At 39.3% G+C, this 21,243-nt stretch overlaps 1 protein-coding gene and 1 long non-coding RNA gene across 6 annotated transcripts in view; one reads left to right on the top strand and one right to left on the bottom strand.

Moving 5' to 3' along the window:
* LOC126864547 (uncharacterized) overlaps positions 1-21,060 on the bottom strand; it is a 39,148-nt gene extending 18,088 nt beyond the window's left edge. The window contains exon 1 of the long non-coding RNA XR_007689217.1: positions 13,206-21,060. This is a non-coding gene — a long non-coding RNA (uncharacterized LOC126864547). The remainder of the gene's footprint in view (positions 1-13,205) is intronic.
* LOC126864517 (RNA binding protein fox-1 homolog 2-like) overlaps positions 1-21,243 on the top strand; it is a 350,319-nt gene that overhangs the window by 198,598 nt on the left and 130,478 nt on the right. The window lies entirely within an intron of this gene.

Here is a 21,243-nt window from a genome sequence, read left to right as displayed (position 1 = left end):
TTTAAAATGGGGGTTTGTACGTTGAGAGCTTCCTCTGTTTCGACAGTGGCAGTTACGCTCTTGATTTAGAAACGTCGTTGGATATTCTTGATCGTTCTTCATCTTCGAAATGGATCCGATCGTAAAGTATCTTTGGGTCAGTGTGCTTCTTTAATCGACTTTTCTTTTCTATCGCAGTTTCGATTTTTTAATAACCAATCTTCTCTCATTTCGCGGTGATTTATATAGACAGTAGTGAGTTTTTGGGTCAGATTTACAGATAAAGTGAATTTTTCAAAGCAAGTGAGAACATGCCAGTCGTTTGCTGGTCGATACGAGTTCTATTTAAAAAAGATAGATAAACAAATGAAATTAAATCAAGTAATAAAATATTCCGTTAATAGATTGTGTAATCGTGGAAACTTGTATCATTGTGAAAATAATTAAATAACGTCAATCTTTATTAGAGTGTTAAAGTAGAGCGAGAAGAATTAATGATCTTCTATTACATAAATTCTCAACAAGTTTTAATAAGTAGCATTCTACTACAAACTTTCTTATCTTAAAGAACATCAAATCTTCCTTAATATTAAGTAAATATTTTTATCACTTGTTAGTGCGCCATATTTCTGACTCACGTGATTTATAGATCATAAACTTTCTATAATATCTTGTTCTTATAAACGCTCATGTTCATAGAAGCGGAATAAAATTATCTTACATATTATCAAGAAGTTATGTGTGGTACGTATATTTCATTTTTAAAAAACGATCGAAATCCGTCTGTACAGAGGGAAGTGCTAAATTGACAAAATCCGTGCGAGTCTATTATCGCGATCGTTCCATAATTATCTTCGTATAACGCTAAATTACAGCCTCGTTCTTACTTACTCGCACTGTGACGAAGCAGGAGCGCAATTCGATTTAGTATTTAGACAATTAGGAAAAGCGACACCTCGGAAAAAGTCGAGACGCGTAATTTTGTATCGAGCCACTTAGAGAAAAAAGATATGGCGACGACGAGAAACGTTGCATAGCAGAAGTTACTCAACGTCGCATAATTACCAGCATTTTATTACACGGTGTTTCGCGAAACGAGGGAGAAAGCTACGCCAGATTCGCGGCTTCGTAATTTGCGATAATTACTTGGCAATTTGAAGTAGGTAATTGCGAGAGTGGCTCGCGCGACGGTCATGGGAGGAACGAGAATATCGAGGAAAATTCAATGAATGGTGCTGAAGTATGGAAGAAGGATTTAAAATTCGATGCATTGAGTGAAATTCAATGCTTTTAGAAATGAAATCATTTATGAACAAAATTAAAATTCTAATAGCTAAAAATTTTACGTTGATTGTTAAGACATTTCAAAATCAAGTAGGTTATTTTAGGATGTTTCGAGAAATAATATAAATTTCGAAATATTCTCAATAGATGAAATTTTAAAGCTACCAGCGGCGGGCTTTCTAAAAATCTGAAATCTCTGTTACGTTATTAAGAATATTTGAAATTTTATTCGATAAAACTGAAGATTCTTTTCCGAGAAATTCAATGGTAAAAATTTCGCAGTTTCCTATGCGTACGTTAATATAAAATATTCTTCCATTTCCTCGAATTCGAATGTCAAATGTCAAATCCAATCTTCGAATTCAATTTAAATCAAAATTCTTCCATACTGTACCTACTAAATTCTCCTGGAAATTTGTCAGCACTTCGTAGCTGATATTTCGCGAACACCTGGTAGACAGCTAGTTACCAGTTCTCACAACAATCGAGCGGACGCTAATCCTCGTACATCTAGATTTGTACACACTACACGCGGAAGACAAGCCAGGATTAGCCGAGACCTCGGCCGACTCAAAGGTTCATTGATAAAGGCGTGTTTCGTGTAGGTAAGCGGCGTTTCTCTTATCTGTGCTTACGGCGAGAGAGATGAGAGGGAAGTAGAGACGCGGTCACGGACGAAGTGGAACATGGAATTGAAAATCGGTTGGGCTGTCGAGTCGTCTCTGATAAGGACACATCGTGGCCCTGTGCCAAAAACGACGCCGTATTTCGCGCGAAATACCGTGATCGAGCTGATAGACGAGGATTCTTGCAAATTAGTCTAACGTTGATTTTGCACTTTTGTCTTGTCTTGATACTCTTAGGTGCGAATATCATGATATATTGGCTTTGATATATCGGTGATCGTAAAAATTCCGTGTAAATTTGATTTTCTTGGAATTTAACATACGGCAAAATTTGAAATATACAAAATATCAAAGATATGTAGAGTGAAGGAAAATTCGAGATCGTATAATTTTCTATAAGGTTGACTTTTAAATACAAAGAAGTTTAAAATGCAAAGAGATTTAGAACGTTAAACATTTGGAGTACGAGGAAAGATCAAACGTTTCACGAGTAGAATGTAAATTCGTATTTGTACGAGTAGAACTATTTGAAGAAAGGGAATCTAAACGGAAGGATGTTCATTTCAGCGACAAAATTTGTATGACAGGTAAATATATATCGCAAATATGCACGATATATTCGTAAGCTATAGGGAATATTATTAAGCGCATAGTGCTTGGAATGTCAATTTTTGAGTTTTTTTTTAGATTCTGCATTCTGAAATCAATTCTCTTAGCAAGCTAACCATCCTTAAGAATTCTCTAAACATACAGACATTCCTAATCACGTTAGTTTATTACACCAAAGCACGTACGCTCCACGAATCCGCGTTTTTCGTTACTCAGTTCCTTCACGTACAAATTGCGTAACTTTAAACCAATCAAAATTTTCTTCGTTAAAAACTGGAACGAGTAAAAATAAAGATGAAACGTTTTATAAAACTCCGTCAGGATAGTTGTACAATTCACTTTCCAGCGGCAATGTGGCCGTATCTTGAACGAAGGAAATCCATCAACGAATCATAACACGGAAAATTCGCCAAATCTGCGTAATCCGAACGGGCTTGTTAAATTAAGCTTAGTTCAACTGTGACGTTAACCATGGCCCACTGAATTTTTTCGTTAACGATTGGCCAACTTTTTGTTGCGAACCTCTAACAAACGACACCATAAAGCTCTAACCGCGTGGTTATGAGCGTATTCTCGTGCAAACCGATACGCCGTTTGGCCGAATGCCAGCGAGAATGACTCTGCAACACCATGCTGAGAATGTGTTTGCGGTTGAACGGTCCCGTTTCGTGAAAAAATGTTCCTCTCCGACGAGATTCGATAGATGTTCGCGTCGATGCAACTTCGAAGAGTTCTCTTAATCATCTGATTGTTAATTACATCTTCCTATTGTTATTACTTAATTTCTAAAAAGATTTCTAAAGAGACCAGTTCCAAAGATTATTAAGAAGTGCGCGCGTCTTGCAAAAATCGCGAAATATAGTAAAATTGGCTTTCAGTCGTCCTTTTACAAAGATTCGCTATCCTTTCGTCATCTCTAATAAATTTCTACGTCATTTCGATATCAAAATCCACACTCGCGATAATAAAAAATACAGTAGAAAAGCTTATCGATCGTTTGGTATACTCTTTAATCTTTGCAACTGAAGGTTCGATCGTTCGAACGATTTCTCGAATGGAAAACGCTTGTTTACTCTACCGAGGAAGCCTCGAGAATCGTGTTTTCGCCGACTGTCGCTACTTTTTGCCGTTTACAGATAACGTCCGCGTTCCTCTTTGGCAATATATACATGGACCGATCGGTGGCCCGTAAACACGAAGAAAAATGTGGTTGCCTGTATTGGTCGGCTGTCTCGAAAGACTTTCGCGGACGTTGTGAAACAGGCAGAAATAGCCTGGCTATTCCTGTTCCTGGGAAGTTGAGCTCGAGGAGGACTCGTTTCGACTACCAGAGTCGTTGGATTCGCGCCAAATTGAGTTTTCCAGCGGCCACCAAGGAACGGGCAAACTCTCTCACACTGTCTATACAAACTTGCGTGTAAATGTGAAACACGCGCTCACGCTAGAGTCTCGGGTCATTAGGATCACGATAATTAAGGTTATCAGCTGCGACGGGTTATTCACTCGACGCGTTCTGTCTTTCACTTCTCCGTATTCTCCGCCGACACTTTTCGCCAGAGAGTTGCTTCTTTCTTGGTCGATTTGTATGTTGCTGGTTGAAAGATTTTCGAAGGAATCTCTTTGAGGTTTCAGTTGGATGGAAGGGAATTCGAATATGTTCGGATGTAGGCTGGAAACGATGAGAAGATGCAGCAGAGATAGTCGAACATTATTTGGAGCACTGTGGCTGGAAACTGCGTGGGATATACGCGAAGGTCTGTGAAATCGATAGAACGTGGAGACGGTATTCTGAATTACGAGGAAACCTGGCGAAGAATATAGGAAATTTCAAAGACGATGGCTGGACCTTTGAGCGTTTCGCATATATCGTACCGTATGAGCAGATGCTTTTGACAAATGTATCGCGATCCGAGGCATAAAGATCATCCGAAATTGAATACATTGTGCGTTTAACGAGAAGACATTTCAAAGGAATTTCATTATCGGATGAACCAGAACGAAATTCAAAGATTAATGCGTCGATTACTTATCGTACGAATATAATACAAGAAGAAGGAGAGGAGAACGAAAGATAAATAACGAGATATAAATATCATACCAAGAACAATTTGTGGAAATAAGTAATTTTTTTTTTTTTTTTTTTTGAGTGTCGAACGTTAATCGCGTACTTACGTAACGAAGTTAAAAAATTAACAAAAAAATGGCATTGATCAGTTTGACTTCTAAGAAGCTAGAGTATTCTTACTCTGTCCGTTGATTATCAAAAGACCAAAAGAAAAAGATCGGATGAAAGAGAGGAAGGCGTAGGAAAATTGCTTCGAAGCGTCAAAGGGAATTAATCGTCATGAGAAGGGTTCTGGTTGGCCGTCAGAACGAAAACAATCGTTGGAACATGTGGCGGACAGTTTAAGTTCTCGGGCAGCTGTGCACGTCTGTCTCCTCGAACTGTCCCACGAAGGGACGCGTTGGCTTTTTATCTTCCCTTCGGTTCGATGCAGCTACGTAACATCTGGCACAGACGTGTACCAATTTCGAAGTTTCCCGCCAGATTGGCGTCTCCTTTCAGCCAGGATATTGTTTTCCAGGCCGGATACTCTTCCAGATTTTGATTCGGACGATGCTAGACGCCTCCTCGAATCTTTCCACCGTTTTCGTTCTAATAAATTTCGAACTTTCGACGAGTTCCAATTTTCTTCCATATCGGTGTCAGCTTTCAGCGATTTTATCTATAGAAGTTACGAATCGTTTTACGAAGCTCTTCCCGTACCAAGTATGTCATATTGATTGATTCGATACACGGCGCGCCTGATCTTTTTCTATAGAATTTTCGAAGGATTTAGTCGTTCGAATTCTTTGTATCTATCGAAGGTTCTTTTCCTCGTATAAGATACATTTGTTGTTCTTTATATTTAACGTTTCGAATACGAGAGAATAAAATCCGATTCAACCGTGAGAAAGATCGTCCATCAATTCTTCAGAAATCCAGGTAGTCACGAATCACCGGGGCAAAACCCATACCTGGCCATCTCGAAGGGCAAACAAAGCTGTAATCGCATACTCGAAAGACAAGCATTCAATGGAATTGCCGAAGTAGTCGCCACTTTCAGGCAGCGATGAGTATCCTTGAAAGCAAGGGACTTGATCGCGGTGGCGACAAGAAAGGGAGAATTTTGATCGCCGTCTAAACCGACAATTTGTACACTCGCCGCGCGAGTACTTCCTCGCCGACTGCTAACACGCCCTTTTTGTCTCATACAGGCTCGTTCCGTCACGCCACGTGCACGCCATAAGCGTACCTTATTAGCTTGGCAGGCAACACGCATGTGCGATGAGCTTCGCGTCCCTAACACCGCCAATCGGAAGCCACCGTGGCTCCGCGGATGAATTATTCAAACGCGGCGCGGCGGCTTCCCCGTCGAATAAAACTGGCAAGAAAACGCGAGAAACCTAACGATCACGTGGAACTTGACGTTGAGAATGAATCTTGGATTGTTTGCGACGATTGTCGATGTAGCTTTGGAATTTAGGGTACGGCATGCCGATGAATAGATCATGGAAAGTGGGTCATCAAATGATTCAGGGTTACGCTGGTGTGATGGTGCAGATTGGGTAGAGGTTGTCTACTTCTTTTTCTTTCTTTCTTTCTTTTCTTCTTTTTTTTTTTTTTTTTTTTTTTTGAGAATCAAATTTTCTGAAAAAAATCTGGATAATTGATAGACATAGAAGAAGTCTGGAATGTTCGAAATGTATCATAGGTGTCGGGAGATAGTAAATAATGCGTGCACTGGTTACAGATTACAGCGAATGCTATTGCTATGACATAGCACGTCAGATGGTTATAAATTGCTCTTTGGAAATACGAGAAATCTAGAAGTAGTATCGAAATTTATCTGGTACAAGACGCAAGGATTTGCTTAAAAGGGGTTATCAGTCGTAAAATTCGAGAAGTGAATATTTCATAACACTGTAAAGCCTCAAAGTTCTCCATCACCGATTTTATGCAACTTTGATCGCCTAGTAGCGCAGCTAACAGGAAAGTTTGATAGCGGTTATAAAGCAGTAAGGGGTCTGCGACGCTGAGCTTAAAATTCAAAATCTAGATTTTAGGGTAAAAGGAATTTTCTGCTGGTAAAATCTAATTTTAAACGAACAGGGGAAGTGGGCTTTGTAGATCGTGACGGTGATTTGTGGATGAAAAAAATGGGCGCGAGGAAGCTCGTCCGGTGCACGAAAAGAGAGGCACGCGATAGAAACGTAAGAAACGGAGGCGCACGAAGGTTTTCTCTAGCTCTTTCTTCGGACTTTCTTCGTTGCTTTCCTTTTTGCTCGGCTCGCCCACCCAGTTTTCCAAGAAACAAATGAATTTAATTCATGCGTGGCTGGTCAGTTTCGAACGAGATTGCCCCGATACTGGCCTTCTTCCTATTCGACTCGACCGAGAGAGCTACTTCTTCGATGGCTATTTCGTTGTAGGTTAGAATGATGATTTCCTCATTTTTCTAGCGTCCTACGTTCCACTACCTCTTGCACTAAAATCTCCATGTTGCATTAAGAAAATACCTGGAAATGATATTTTAAAAATTAACCCTTCTTGGGATCAAATCTTGTCCCTTTGGAATAGTCTGATATAATTTTTACTTTAGTTTCGTCGGAATGAAATCATTGTATTTACCTAAAATGAAAACCCAAAGATTGCGATATCTGAAAATTTAACAAATATCGGAGATTTTGAATTCTTTAATGTGTTCTGTCATAATTGGTGGCTACTACCAAAGGATGTTAGAATCGATTATTAAAACTCTTGAGACGCAAGATCCTTCGCTCCATCAGCAATTACGAGTAATGCTTCTCTAGTTCTATGAATATTTTAAATTGTCTTTCCACTAGAGAGTTCCATTCTCTACTCGACATTTCTATCCGTGTAAACCCTAACTAGCCAACAAATTGACAGATCATAACTGTAGTCTGTAAACTATTTCGTCCTAATTACGCTGACATAAATGAATCGCAGGAGGATGTTCGACGGCCCTACGTTGCTGGTATAATGAACGAACGGTTTAATTACCTGTTCGTGCAGCTTCATTTCACGTTACCTTGACCAGTTCTAAACGCGCGATGCCCGCAATTAAGCCTACGAAGGCGATTATTCGAAGCTGTCGCTCGGTCAAATTTCGCAAGCTTTCCCGCGAAAGCATAAATATTCAGTCGCGTCGACGAACACCGGCTTTATTTTTCCGCCGTTTCGAACGTGGCTCGCTCGTGTGTCAGCCTCTCAGGGTCGTTAATGAAGCTAATTGGGTGTAACGACATTCTGTCGTAACGTAAGCTTCGTCGGTCTACAGGCCGCTTCAACGAAGCCACACGTCCCTCCCACGCGATACTCCTTTTTCCTTCTTTAGCTTTGTTCAAGTTTGATCTCTTCGCGCTAAAACATTCAGGAAGATCCATATCTCTCTATCGTCATTTCTGTGTCTTATCGTAGATTGTAGAAATTTACGATCAAATGTCCGATATTTGGATAATTTTTGAGCTCCATCGTTTTTGTATTAGGTTGTTCGAAAAGTTTCTTTCGTTTTATGAGGAAATAATAGACGCACAACGTTCTTTGTTTTATATTATTTTGTCGAATTACGTACGATCCATTTTGTTCCGTCGAGATAAAACAACGCGATATTTCACAGACTTGGTTTCACGTTTGTAAAAACCATTATTGTAAAAACCATTATTGTAAAAAGTATTGTTGTAAAAAACACGTTTGCCAAAGAAAGGCACTTTTCGGACAAGCTAATATATGAGAATTCTGGAATATCTTTTCCTGCACTGCTCTTACGTTTTATGGTAGATCGTAGAAATGTATAGTCGAGCGGTAGAATAATCAGATTGTTCTGGATACGATGAATCACGTTTAGAATATAATTATCGTGCTTCCATTAGGTTTGTTACGCTAAATTCATCATCCGATTAGAACATTTCTGAAGCTTATTGATATTTAACCTAAAACATCTACAATGGATATATTGAATCCGTGTGCTTAGGAAATGGCATAGCAATTCTATATTTAGAGTTGTAACTGGGTGCAATTAATCTGGAAAACTGTAATTCCCTGCTGTTACTATAATCCCAGGTCGTTAGATTATTTAATACTTCCGAAACTTTATTATTATTTCATTTCAAGCTTAATCTCGCTACATCGAAGAATACTCATTCTTTGCTCAGGAAATTAAATAGCCCGCTTTTCACAATCCGCCTCGGAAATTATTCCAATTACGTAACAATTTTTCTTATCTTCTCTCATTGTCGTATCAAAACTTTCTCAACGAATTCATTTCAATTACGCTTTCGATAGCTTTTCCGGCGTATGATTTTAATACGATGTTTGAGAAGAGAGGAGCTCGATCTATCGACCGGAAGTTCGCTTGTTATGCCCTGCTGCCCATTTCGGTAGTCTGGAGGCCATGATTTGCTCATGTTTCCAGCTACCCTAGGGAAACAGGATATATACTATACGCTTTTGTTACGTGGATCTCGTCTTGGCAAACAACAAAATCCTATGGATTTCCACGAAACGAACGTACGTTTCCTGCGTCGTCTATCGAAATCACCGTTTCTCAATACTTTCTCTTACTTTCTTGTTACTCCGACTATAAACACAAATAAGACACAAAGCGTTAAATATTGTCGCAAGGACTGCCTCGAAAATTTTCGCCCTTTTGATATCGCTTTGACAATGTTCATAAGCATAAAAATAAACATTTCAAGTAGTATTTTCATTCTATTCTCCTATATTTCGTTTTGACGAAACGAGGTTTACAGCGTGGACGGAAGGCAACTTTAACGAGCTCCTTTAATTAACATTTCTCATGTTATATTTTTATTATAAATTTGGTTTTCTACGTGTTAATGGTAAATTGGTACAACGTAGAGGTATTGTAGAGGTAAAATACGCGAAACGATCTTTTGTCGATATTTTTATCAATTCCTATGAATATCTGAATATCGATACCTGAATACGATATATTACAAAGGCGCAAGGAATAAAAGAATTTTTCACGTAAAATGCCATCATTCGCTTGTACACAAAGATATAGAATCGCTACAAAACTATCTTCGCTTCGCAGTAACATGACAAAATACCCTTCCAAGCTACTCATTATTCACCTTGCCTACCTATGCATCAGCCAATAGCTGTCTATTACAAACGCAAGTGACATCAACAACCGGCTACTATCGCGAGGAGAAAGTTACGTGGAATGAAAGACATTCATACAGTGTGTTCATAGAAAGCTATTCAATATTTATATTACATGGGATACGTCATACTGCGTAAAAAGAAAAAAACCTTAGTAAACGTAAGTCGGAGTATCAAGCATTTCCAAGCTGAAACATTTTATGCGTTAGCGTTATGATTGAGTAATCGACTGACGAATGAGCTTCTGAATATCCTCCATTCAACTTTCTTTCATGGGGATATTTACAAAATTGTATTCTTCACCGGTAAGTGACTTCGAGGAATTACGTAACCGAATTTAGCGTGCTTGTCAAATAATTCGACGGAGGTTTGGAATTTTCGAGAGAGTTCGCGATTCTGTAACAAGAGGATTTTAAGCGTGTGTGGGAATGGAGAGAGGAAACGTGAAATATCTTCGGTGAATATAAAAGCTGGTAGTAAATCAATCTTAACGCTAACGTACAAAGAATGTTTGCGTCTCGGAAATGGTCGAACTTTGGACTTATGTCTACTATGTCAATAACAACTAATGACAAAATCCGCAATCACTTAATTGCCAACCCAATATATTTACTCAGACTGTTTTATTCATTACTACATCTGACATATGCACAGCATAAATATTCAATAATTTCTTTCTAACACTATGCATAATCTTATATAATATAAATAATATAAATCTTTTAGTAATCTCTCATTCTAATATATGATCCAATCATGATCAACAGGCTGTATCTAATAATGCGCTGCGATTCAATTCGAATCACCTGAAACATGAGTCAATGCGTAAAATTGTTTCTCTAGAAATAAACGTCGTCCCGTTTGCTTCGTTTCGTCGCTATAAAATAAAACATTCGATGCTGGCTATAACGATAACAAAAGCTTTGTGAATTTCACGGAATCGTTTCAAAAGTTTGATTCGAACGTCCGTAACGTAACGCAACGTAAATCGAATCCGGTGATGACATAATCAGGTTCAGGCTACTAATCGAGAGTAGCACAGAGAATTGGAGGTTCTCGTTTCTCGTCTAGTCTCGTTCAATTAACGTCTAGAAATCCAACGGACGACGATCGTTGGTCGACGCGTGTGAACGTCGCTTAACGTGCTCGAGCACGGTCGCTGATCGTAGCGTTGATGATTTTTGATTGGCCGGAAGTGACGTCACGACACGCATCGCGAACCGCCGCATTAATCCGCGCCGCGTCTTCGTACATTGTGTGGCCTCACGTGTGTTTACTACCGTCGCGTTCGATGCACATTCGGCATCTATCTCTGTCTCTCTCGATGCTCGTTGAGGTGAAATCATCAGCAGCATGGTTGAACGTTGTTGCTTTTGATCGTGGACAATTGCGTTTAATCTCGCAGCTCGATGCACCACGCAGCAGTAGGATCAAAGGTATTTCGCAATGCGTGCTTCGCACTGCTTGTTGGTAGCCGGATAATCGTTTTATGAGCCGAGGTTGTTCAACCTTTGTTCAGACGTTGCTTGACCATGAAGAAGTTTTCATTGTTGAATATTTCTGTCCTTTTCTATTTGTTTAATCGAAGTAGTATCGTCAGTGAAATTCTAATTAGAACGTACACTAAGTGTACAACAGTAGAATGTTTATATGTATAGCGAACGAGATGATGATCGAAATTAAGAATTGATCAGGGAAAATTATTGTAGTTGCAATATTTCTTGTGTAAGAATTTTGTTGGTCGATTGTACGAGGTTGTCTTTCGATTCGACTGCGTCGTCTTCTAATTACGCACGTGGGAAGCTATTCAGACTGAGAATTGATCACGAAAAATTGGTAAAACGGTGAAATAGGTATTTTATTTTTGTCTGTACATCGTCGTAAAAAAGCGTGGAATTAATGATTGACCACGGATAATTGTATAGTAAAATTGAGATTACTACCAGATTAGCATCTTTTTCTATACAGAAAGTACGCGATTGGAGAATTAGCCGTTGCTCGATAATGATACTCGCACGATGGCAAGCGACGCTAATGGCTCTGTAAGTGGCGATACTCCGTTATGTACTGCATAGTGTTGTTATTACTCATAGCTTGAAGATAGCACCGAGAATGGTAATTGGCATCGCTAGTGATACCATTCTTAGCGTTGATACCATTACTAGAGCGTTGCGTTCAATAATACCATTCTATTGTCCAAGATGAGATCATCGAAGCCTATCTTCTCGATATGAAACTCGAAACTTGAAAATTTTGACAAACTCAAGATGAAATGCAAAAAAAAAAAAAAAAAATGGTACTTCACTTAAGAATAGAATGCATCGTGGCTTTTTCTACAGAATTCTACATCATCGTCAACGTGATCAGATGATAAAATGCGAATAAAAGCGTTTAAAGAGGGAGCTATGAGATCGTAAAGTGACGAGACAAATTAAAAAATTCACTCTAGTTCAGACTGAGACTTTCTATAGAGACCTTTACGACGTGCGAAATAATACGGTTCCATCGAGGCTAAGTAACGCGTGACAGCCCATAACGAGCGTTCCTTGCAAACTATGGCGTAAAATGCGCGCACGGAAGGGACATAAAATCAGCAAGAGCGAGACCCGCTGCGCTTCCTGTCATAATTTATAAACCACGTCGGACTCCGGCCTTCGATTTCACCACGGGCCATCGATTTTCCCCATGATCACCAATTCACGATGTTTGTAGTCCCTAATCGATAGGCTTGGGTAGGACATGAACCATAATTTTGGATACATGTCTCGTTTCGTTCTATATTTCGATAGTATAGATCGTTGAAATTACGAGGGCTAACAACAAATAGAAAAATAGAGAAGTTTTTTGCAGCATATTATTTTTTAGATAGTTTTGATTAACTTAGGCGTTCTATGTTGCAAGCTAATTGCACTCTCTATTTGAGATTTTAATTGAATTCGTCGTCTGAATGTTTATATTATCTCTTACTATTCGTGTATCATAATAAATGGAAGAGTAACATTAAATGTCACCAACTGAATAAAAGATTTATTGTATCGAAGATATCTCTGAAAGAGAAAAAGGTTATTCATTTCAAAGTATAGGGATCAATATTTGATCGAAGTCTTCCTAACATCTTTATGAAATCCTAATATCGAAATCTATCATAATAGAAATTAATATTAATTTTGCCAAGCATCCGTATACCTTTAATAAGTATAAAAGAAGAAAGTCGAGACTTCAATTCGGTAGTTCTACTGTCAACATAGCTGAGATTAAACTTGGAATATAAAGAATTCAAGATCATCGTCATAAATTTCGTCGTAACTCGGCAAATTTTTAATATCGTGAACGAAAACCGACGGTGCGATCTCCCAAAATCTCTCAACTTTCATCATTTTCAACATGTAAAATCATTCTAAGCTTCCAAGACTTTCTTAACGTTGGTACAGCTTTTTTAATCTTCATTTCGTCGTAAAGGTCTCATCCGAGTCTCCAACAACAGCTCCTTTCCGCTGCTTTCCATTGAAAGTACGCACAGTGTTCCATCATCGTGTTGAGTCTTTTTCGAAATTCCACCCGACGGAGCACGTCGTATGCGCCAACAAAGATCCCGGATTACACAGGCTTAAGACGTATATACGAGCTCGTAAAACTGCAACCGCGCACTGTGTCGCGAAATACACTACGAATGCGCGAAGATTTACGTTCTCCGAGTTTTCAGTCGACAGATTTAATTACCGTGGCTACTTATTTTTAGCCAACCCCCTCCCTCTATATTCGTTCTACCGACGGCGATCCATAGACTTAATCTCTTTTAATTCCGCTTCATACGTGCTTTTGAAGCGCAAAATCCTCGTGAAACTGGACGATCAAATAGTAATTGACGTTTCTGTAAGGCGTGTAGTTTTGTTTTCAATAGAAAAGCAGTTTCCGTTCCGTGTAAACTTTATTGGTTAAACCATTGGTTAAATCTAATCGCTAGATTATTGATTTCTCTGAATACAAATAAAGAAATAGAGAATTTTTATAGAAGTTTATTTCACTCGTTAATTAGAGCATTTTCTATATTTCTGCATATTGTGCGCGTTCTGTTCGTGTTTGTACTTTTAAATTTCCCCCAAATGCGAGCAAAAGGAATTATAGAAAAGGAAAGGAAAATTATAACCGTTGCACTGCTTTGGATATTTTATATACTTTTGCGCGTATCATGCTCATTCTCTGCATCTTTGCGTTCTTACATTTCCCATAAATACATGGAAAAACCTTCTCTAGTTTAATTATTATTAAATTGTTAAATTGAAAAATCACAAGTCCCTCCTACGCCCTTCGCTGAAATTTCCCGGAAGTTGCAATTTGTAGAGGAGGACTTTTATATTAGCAATAAGCGAATTACGTACTCACTGTCGGAGGGTAAATGCCTGAACGTTCGATCAACGTAGGGGGTCAGGTCGAGTTGTAGGCGCGAGCAAGATCCGCCCAGCGTGATTGTTACACGCGTATCAAAGGGTCGAGGGTTGTGCCGCGATTTCGACGGCCAGGTAATGGAGTAGGCGCAGCCGACGAACCTCGTAAATCTGTCGTCCTTTGGTCGAAAGTGGCCCGCTAATGATGCAGTCGAGTGCACGCCCGTAAATTGTCAGTCGCGCGATGCCATGTTAATTAAATTCTCTGGAAAGTGGTCACCTTTTTCCCTGGCGCCGTGAAATTTAGAATTCGTTGCGCGTTCGAAAGAATTGTTTACGCTTCGATCATCGAAATACCCGTCTCGATACGGACTATAGTTATCAAAGAATTTATTTAGGAATATTTAACAACGTAACTTTACAATTGGGTACACTGTTGAGAACATGAAGGATCTGTCGCAGTGATAATCTGTTCGTTATCGTATACGCGAATACTGATACATATAGAGACCAAAAGAGATACGAGAATTTCACGGTCCAAGATAATAAAACGACTCTATTTTATAGAGCAATTTGAACAACGACTTCTTGTTCTGTTGTTTCCATTTGTTCCACCTTCCAAACTCTATATCAGCAATCTCGCCAGCGTACCCTAATTCAAACCATACAAATGATATCAAGCCGACCGTACCTATCTGCAATCTCTGCTCGACAATCTTAATAACTCTCAGATCAAACATTGCAAGTAGTAATCGCCAATCTACGATTACATCTTTCCAGATGGAATAATGTTATCGTCGTTTTCGTTCGAACTACGTTCTAAAGTAACATCGTATACTCCGTCGTCCTTTCTCGTCATTTTCCCTATTATTATTACACACACCATAGCTACCGCTCGGAGTTAAGCTAAGCTCTTGGAAAATCTGTAGAAATTCTGCAATGCTTACAGAAGTTTTAACTACATCGTACAATCGGCTTTAAAGTTATCCGTTTAAAAGGTTTTCCGCGAAAAATAAAAATTCGTTCGCAAGAGATTTACGAGTGAAATTTCACTTGCTACGAAAATCGTCGAATGACCCGAGGTTTGCCTACCTAGCGGTTAATTTAACCGCTCCAGGCTGCATTTGATTCCACAATCCGGCTCCGAAAAATCGCATTGGCGTGTCGAAGAATCGGGCCACGCACGCGCCAGCCAGGGCCAGAAGGCTCGCCACGTTTCTCATGCAGCCTCTAAGTCGCAGGTTTTTGTTCCGACGTGCGCCTAGGGAGGGATATCCAGACCCGGCCGATTTGGAGGTTAGGGTCGACTGGGTAGGTTGGCACAGCAGAGAGAAAGACAGAACTAAAGGCTAGAGAGAGGCTGAGGAGCATCGAGGCGGGACCCTGCCTTTGGAAACCCTCCGGAACACACGGTAGCTCCGCGCTCGAGAGAGCAAGCCTTTGTAGCAACCATGGCATCGTGCCAAAATTCTCTGCCTCTTTCTCTTTCTCTTCTCTGTGTACATGTGTGTGTGTGTGTGTGTGTGTGTGTGTGTTCGTCCCTTCTTCCTCTCTTGCGACGAGATCCCCTCGTAGAAACGGCTCCCTACTAGCGGACCTGCGAAAACCAGCCTCGAAAGCCACGTTCCATTTATTGTCCGCGTAGAAAACGTACGACGCCGACGCGGACCATCGCATCGCCGAAATAATCGAAGGACGAGCCACGCGCAAAGGTCATGGATGCTTCTTCTCTCTTGCGAGAGAGAAAGATTGCATGCTTTTTTCGGGATTTTAGATCTTCCTAGAGAGATTTGGAATGTTTAATGGCGGATATGTGTTACGGATAATAGGTGATGTAGGACGCAGGATAAATCAGCTTTTGGATGGACGAAATGCGAATTTTCCAGAGAGGATAGACGAGATTGATCATACGAAATAATACGTTATTCGATGTTTTACTTAGGTGGATTTTTGGTAGAATAAAAATGTTGGTTAGAGATTGACACGTAATGAGAAGGATAATGGGTGCGTTTGGTAGTTGACGGTTGTGTGACGTCGATGAAGAAACAACGGTCGCGATAAACAATCTTCTACAAACGTGCAAATACTTCCGTGAGCAACCGTACGTAATAATATATTATGCGGTGTACTACGTATTCAAATAAAAATCAGCATTATCGGGAAGCAAATTAACAGACATCTACCTTCGTAATATCGTTCGATATTCTTTCACATGATACAGAGCAATTAAGATTCGTTTGCGCGATTCGTAGAGAAAAGTGAGTTTATCAGGTTAAAAAGCATGACCCAGTCTGCTAACGGAACCTTTAATGCCTCGTTAATATTCACCGTACGGTCGACTACAAATCAAAAAATAGTAAAGGAATTTCCTCTGCTCCGATATGAAATTCACTGCACGAAATTCAATATCCGAGACTCGCTTCTTTTCTAGAACGGATGACTCGTTTCGTATAGCTAGAAAAAAAAAAAAAAAAAAAAAAAAATAGAAAAATAGAAAAAATAAGGAAGAAAAGAAAAGACTCTCGAGCTTCATACCCCGTTAACTCGCTTTGCACGCTTATCTAAAGGAACGTCCAAGAATTTCTTCGTGACCGCCACCTCTACGCAATCATTAAGCTTCGCTTCGGGGGAGAAAAGATTATCTCTCTGAAAGAGGTGCCCTACTTCGAGGGCTGTGTTAAGTTAATTTCTTAATGTCTGGTTAACCACCCTGTTGTACGTAAATTTATGAATTAAAGATGCCGAGGCTCGAGAAATTCAACATGAAATTCAACGATGAGTCGAATGTGAGATTTCTTCCGATTCATCTTTTCCGTTATATCTCCTTGACGTAGGAAAGTCTAGCGAGTGTTGGAAAAATTATTATTTTTCATCGATATTCAAGCATTTCATTGAAATAATTCTTTTCACTGAAATAGCACTTCAAATTTTTATCCAAACAAGTATCTGACTAACAAGACTATGCAACTGCATTAGAAGCATCTCTTCATCGAAATATTCTGATTATCGTGAAAACTTCTACTCGTTCGAAGTGCAATCACTTTGTATCGTGTAATACATCGTGTAATACGCTGTCATATTCTTTACTACTCAAGTAGCTTATTAACAAGAAACTCTGTTATTCAGTCTTATTGAGAAGCTCTGTACCTAGATTTTGGCAAATGTTTCTGCAACACAACACGATAACCAGATGTATGATAATGAAATTACGAATTCAACTAGAAAAGAAATTGCGTTTAAGATTGTTGGAATTTGTAACGCTGGGCGGTTCAACGACAGCGAGACTGAGGTTTAGCCTCGATACTACTTTGTAAACGTTGTTATCGTCTAGGAATAGACAGCATATTTTACTCGACGAGATATCGTATCGATATAAGCGGAATACTTGAAATATTTAAGAGGGGAATGTGACTGGAAAGGTCATGCTTTGTCGGATGCGACTATCCCGAGGTTACCTAGGCTAACTTTTAGTAGATCCTTTCTCTGAACACTGAGACTCGTCGTTCCACTGCTGTTTGCTACGACAAATATGTAATCTCCGATTCTCGTGTGTATATCGTCCAACGATTGCACAGTTTGTTAACACCGTGCTCTTAATTCCCGTTAACGCATTGTTCGTCCGCTGTCGTTACACTCTCTAACACAGTACGCACACAGAGACTTTATACACCTGCTGACACATATCCGGGCTTATTCTTCATCGTCATTTTGGTCTTTCTTTGATCACGTTTCCTTGATACACCGGGTATTTTAGGATTCTTTAAGATCATCCATATACAGATTTTTTGTTAACAAAAATTAAATTGTAATAGATCGTTATCAAGTAAAAAATATCGTTAACTAGATAGTTTGAGAGAAAATTTCTCGAATTCGGAATCGACGAGTCCTATCGAAGAATAAAAAGAATCAAACGTACAGTATCAAAATTGCATTCGATATTATTTTTTTATTCTCTTTTTTTATTTTACTTTAGTCTTGCAAGCAGTTTGAAATAAATGGACGCCGATTATGCTTGATCCGAGGAAAATTTCTTATCCAGATTCCTGAGAATTCCTAAAAGAATCACGATATTACAAGAGCCCAATATCCTTCAACATCCTCAAACATCTCAAATCAAGAAGAATCTCGCAAATTTCCGACGCTTCGCGAACTCGCTCAATCCAATTAACCAGATCTCGACCAATTACTCGGATTAAAGGAGTTCAAGGCGTTCAGACGCGATTTACCGATTCGGCGTCGCGTAGTTCGAGCGTTGATCATTATGTTAAGCTGTTTGAACCTCGCGTTCCATTGTCTCTCTATGAATAGAGATGGGATATCACGACGATGAAACGATATTCGTGGCCTTCTTTCCACTCCATATCTTGTTGGATCTCGATCTCGTTTCCAAACTACGTTCGTACATCGTGAAACGAGAACTTTCACATGGACTTTGCTTTTTTCGATTAAATGTTTTGAATTGAGACTGCTGAATGGGGTGTTTGTCGATAGTGATTCATTAATTCTGCTCTGACGCGTCTTCTTTTGTAATATTCGTCATCAGATTGTCGACTTTTAGTTTCCACACAGATACACAGATACGAGAAATTCTGTGTTTGATTTGAATCATCAAGTTTGATCTGATACTCGTTCCTCGTTAGCATTGTTCCTCAGAATGTTCATTTGTAACGTCGAAGCTGAAATTCGTAAGAAATTATATCTATATCGAGTAGACAGCGATTAATTTTATCTTCTACGCACAGATTATTCTAGTTACATAAAAAATCAAGTTCTCAGTATGTGATCAAGTAACACGGCACTCGATAGTCTAATCGATGCACAGAGATTGATATGAAAGAGAAGATCGGTTTTCTCTCTTGAGTTTCTCGCATGCTTACTTATTTATACTTTCTTCTCGTGCTTCTTTCTTGTTTTTTTTTCTCTCGTTTCGTCTCCCCTTTCTGCGCGAGCAAATCGAATTCCTCGCGCGAGCGTAAGGGAGAATGGCGCGCGTCTCATCGACGAAATTAGATGAGGATCGTCACCGAGAACGAAATTCTTTTCGCAAGCAATTTTCTCGCCTCAGCCTCGGGACCTTATTCGCGAGGAAAATTACAGGTATAACCGATATTCCCATCCGAGATGTATAACACCGTCTCCGGAATCCTCTTTTGTCCATGGAAACCACTTTTTGTTGTCTCGATTTATGAATTTTCAAGCAACGATAATTCCCCTAGGAAAACACCCGCCTCTCGTTTTATCCTCTCTATTTTTCCTCCTACAGAAAACGTCTCGGTGAGAATCTAAAAAATGAATCCATAAAGAGGAGATTTAACTCTCGATTGTTATGCAATACGAGAAATTCTCTTAAATTCTCCCTTTGTTCACATAAGACAACAAATATCAAGATTTCAATTTCCAGATTCAGCTTGAACATTATTTTTCTAATACTATCTTTTTAGAGCTTATAAATTATCAAATCAATGGAAGCCACGTCAAACACACTTTTTGCAAAAAAAAAAGCTACTAAAAGCAATCGAAAAACGAGTGAAATCAAAAATCCTGTCGGCGGTATTCACATGTCGAGATTATCGCTAGATAATTTATAGAATCTATAAATTATTCGATAAATAAATAAAAAGCGACATCTCCGCGAGTCTATAGGTAGACGTGTAGAGATTGAAGAACCTATTTGTTAGCTTCTCATCTCGAGAAAGTTCCTAGAAAAATTGAAGAAGCATCTGTTCCTCCGGTTACATCAGTGAGGTCTCCCTGGCGGATTTCTATCGCGCGATCGTTTCACAAGGTAAATTGAAGAGCCGATAGCTTGTCAATTGTGGAACGATATAACGACGGATTGTACATGAAGGCTGTCCCACTAGTGTTTCTCCGCTTCGGGCGACAGAGATTTTCTGATAGCGGAGGAACGGCCCGAATTTCTGCCGTCCCAGTTTTCGATTTCACATTCGAGGCGTGAACGCCATCCCGGTTTTCGATGAATGGACGCTCCGCTCGCACCACTCGGGCAACCGTGATTTATAATTCACCGCGTGTCGTGAGTGAACGATTTCAGTTTGGATCAGTGGCGTGTTCAGGGTGAGCATTCGGGCTTGGGAGTTTCTAATAGCGTGCAAGCACTGGCTAACGTTACCTTCCACTCGTGGGAGATACATATATATATATATATATATATATGAATAAAAATATGGTGTTCTGGTTTAAATAATATTCAAGGATTTGAAGAATTTGTATACAGCAATATCAGGAATTTTGTCGCTAAATACGTCGTCACATGTATCAGGTGATGCGAAAAGTTTCTTTCGTTTTATAAGGAAATAATGGACGCACAAGATTTTCCGTTTTATATTATTTTATCGAATTACGTATGACCCATTTTGTTCTATCAAAATAAAGATCACAACGTTCGACGGATTAGGTTTCATGTTTGTATAGAAACGCGTCGTTGTAAAAGACGTGTCTGTAAAAGAAAGACACTTTTCGGACAACCTAATATTTCGTGATTTCCATTAGGTTGAAGAAAACAAGCTCATCCTCCAGTGTTGTTACTTGCGTATAAAATTTCACCTTTCCACCAAACATTCAGATATACGCGTATTTATATTTCGAACTTCGATTTTCGCGAAATTCTTTTCAAACGATTCTCATTCGATCATTGATTTTTGATGGCACGAATTTTACTATACAGTCCAGTAGCATCGATGTTTATATTTCACGTAACTCCTCTATTTGGATAGTTAAAACAACAAGCGAATCATTGAAAAAGGAAAATGTTATTCTGAAACGGAAATGTGAAAAAATAACATTCGGATATAACTGAATTAAACCGATACATGAATATCAATTGGAGTAGGTAGCAAAAGACGTTGTAGAGCGATGCGTGATATTTATTCACCTTTTACTTTGGACGCAGCGAATCTTTCTCATGATGCAGCAAGCTGCATACACTCTGCACAACAAAACGGTACCCCTTAGCGAACAGGAGCAAGGGGAGGATTCGAAAAGGGTCCATTTTCAGAGGGGGGGAGGGGGGCAGGCGCCTTTACACGCGAACGATAATGTATTCAACAACGTGCAGTGGCTCTCATCCTTGTCGTCTGTGCTTGCATTTATTTCTATCGCACAGTCCTATTTTCATGAAATATTTATTATTTTGTTGAAAAATATTCCTTTC

This window comes from Bombus huntii, chromosome 4 (assembly GCF_024542735.1).
Source record: "Bombus huntii isolate Logan2020A chromosome 4, iyBomHunt1.1, whole genome shotgun sequence".
NCBI classification, from domain to species: domain Eukaryota; kingdom Metazoa; phylum Arthropoda; class Insecta; order Hymenoptera; family Apidae; genus Bombus; species Bombus huntii.
The sequence above is the reverse complement of the archived record's forward strand: the minus strand, read 5'-3'. Positions and strand labels throughout refer to the sequence as shown.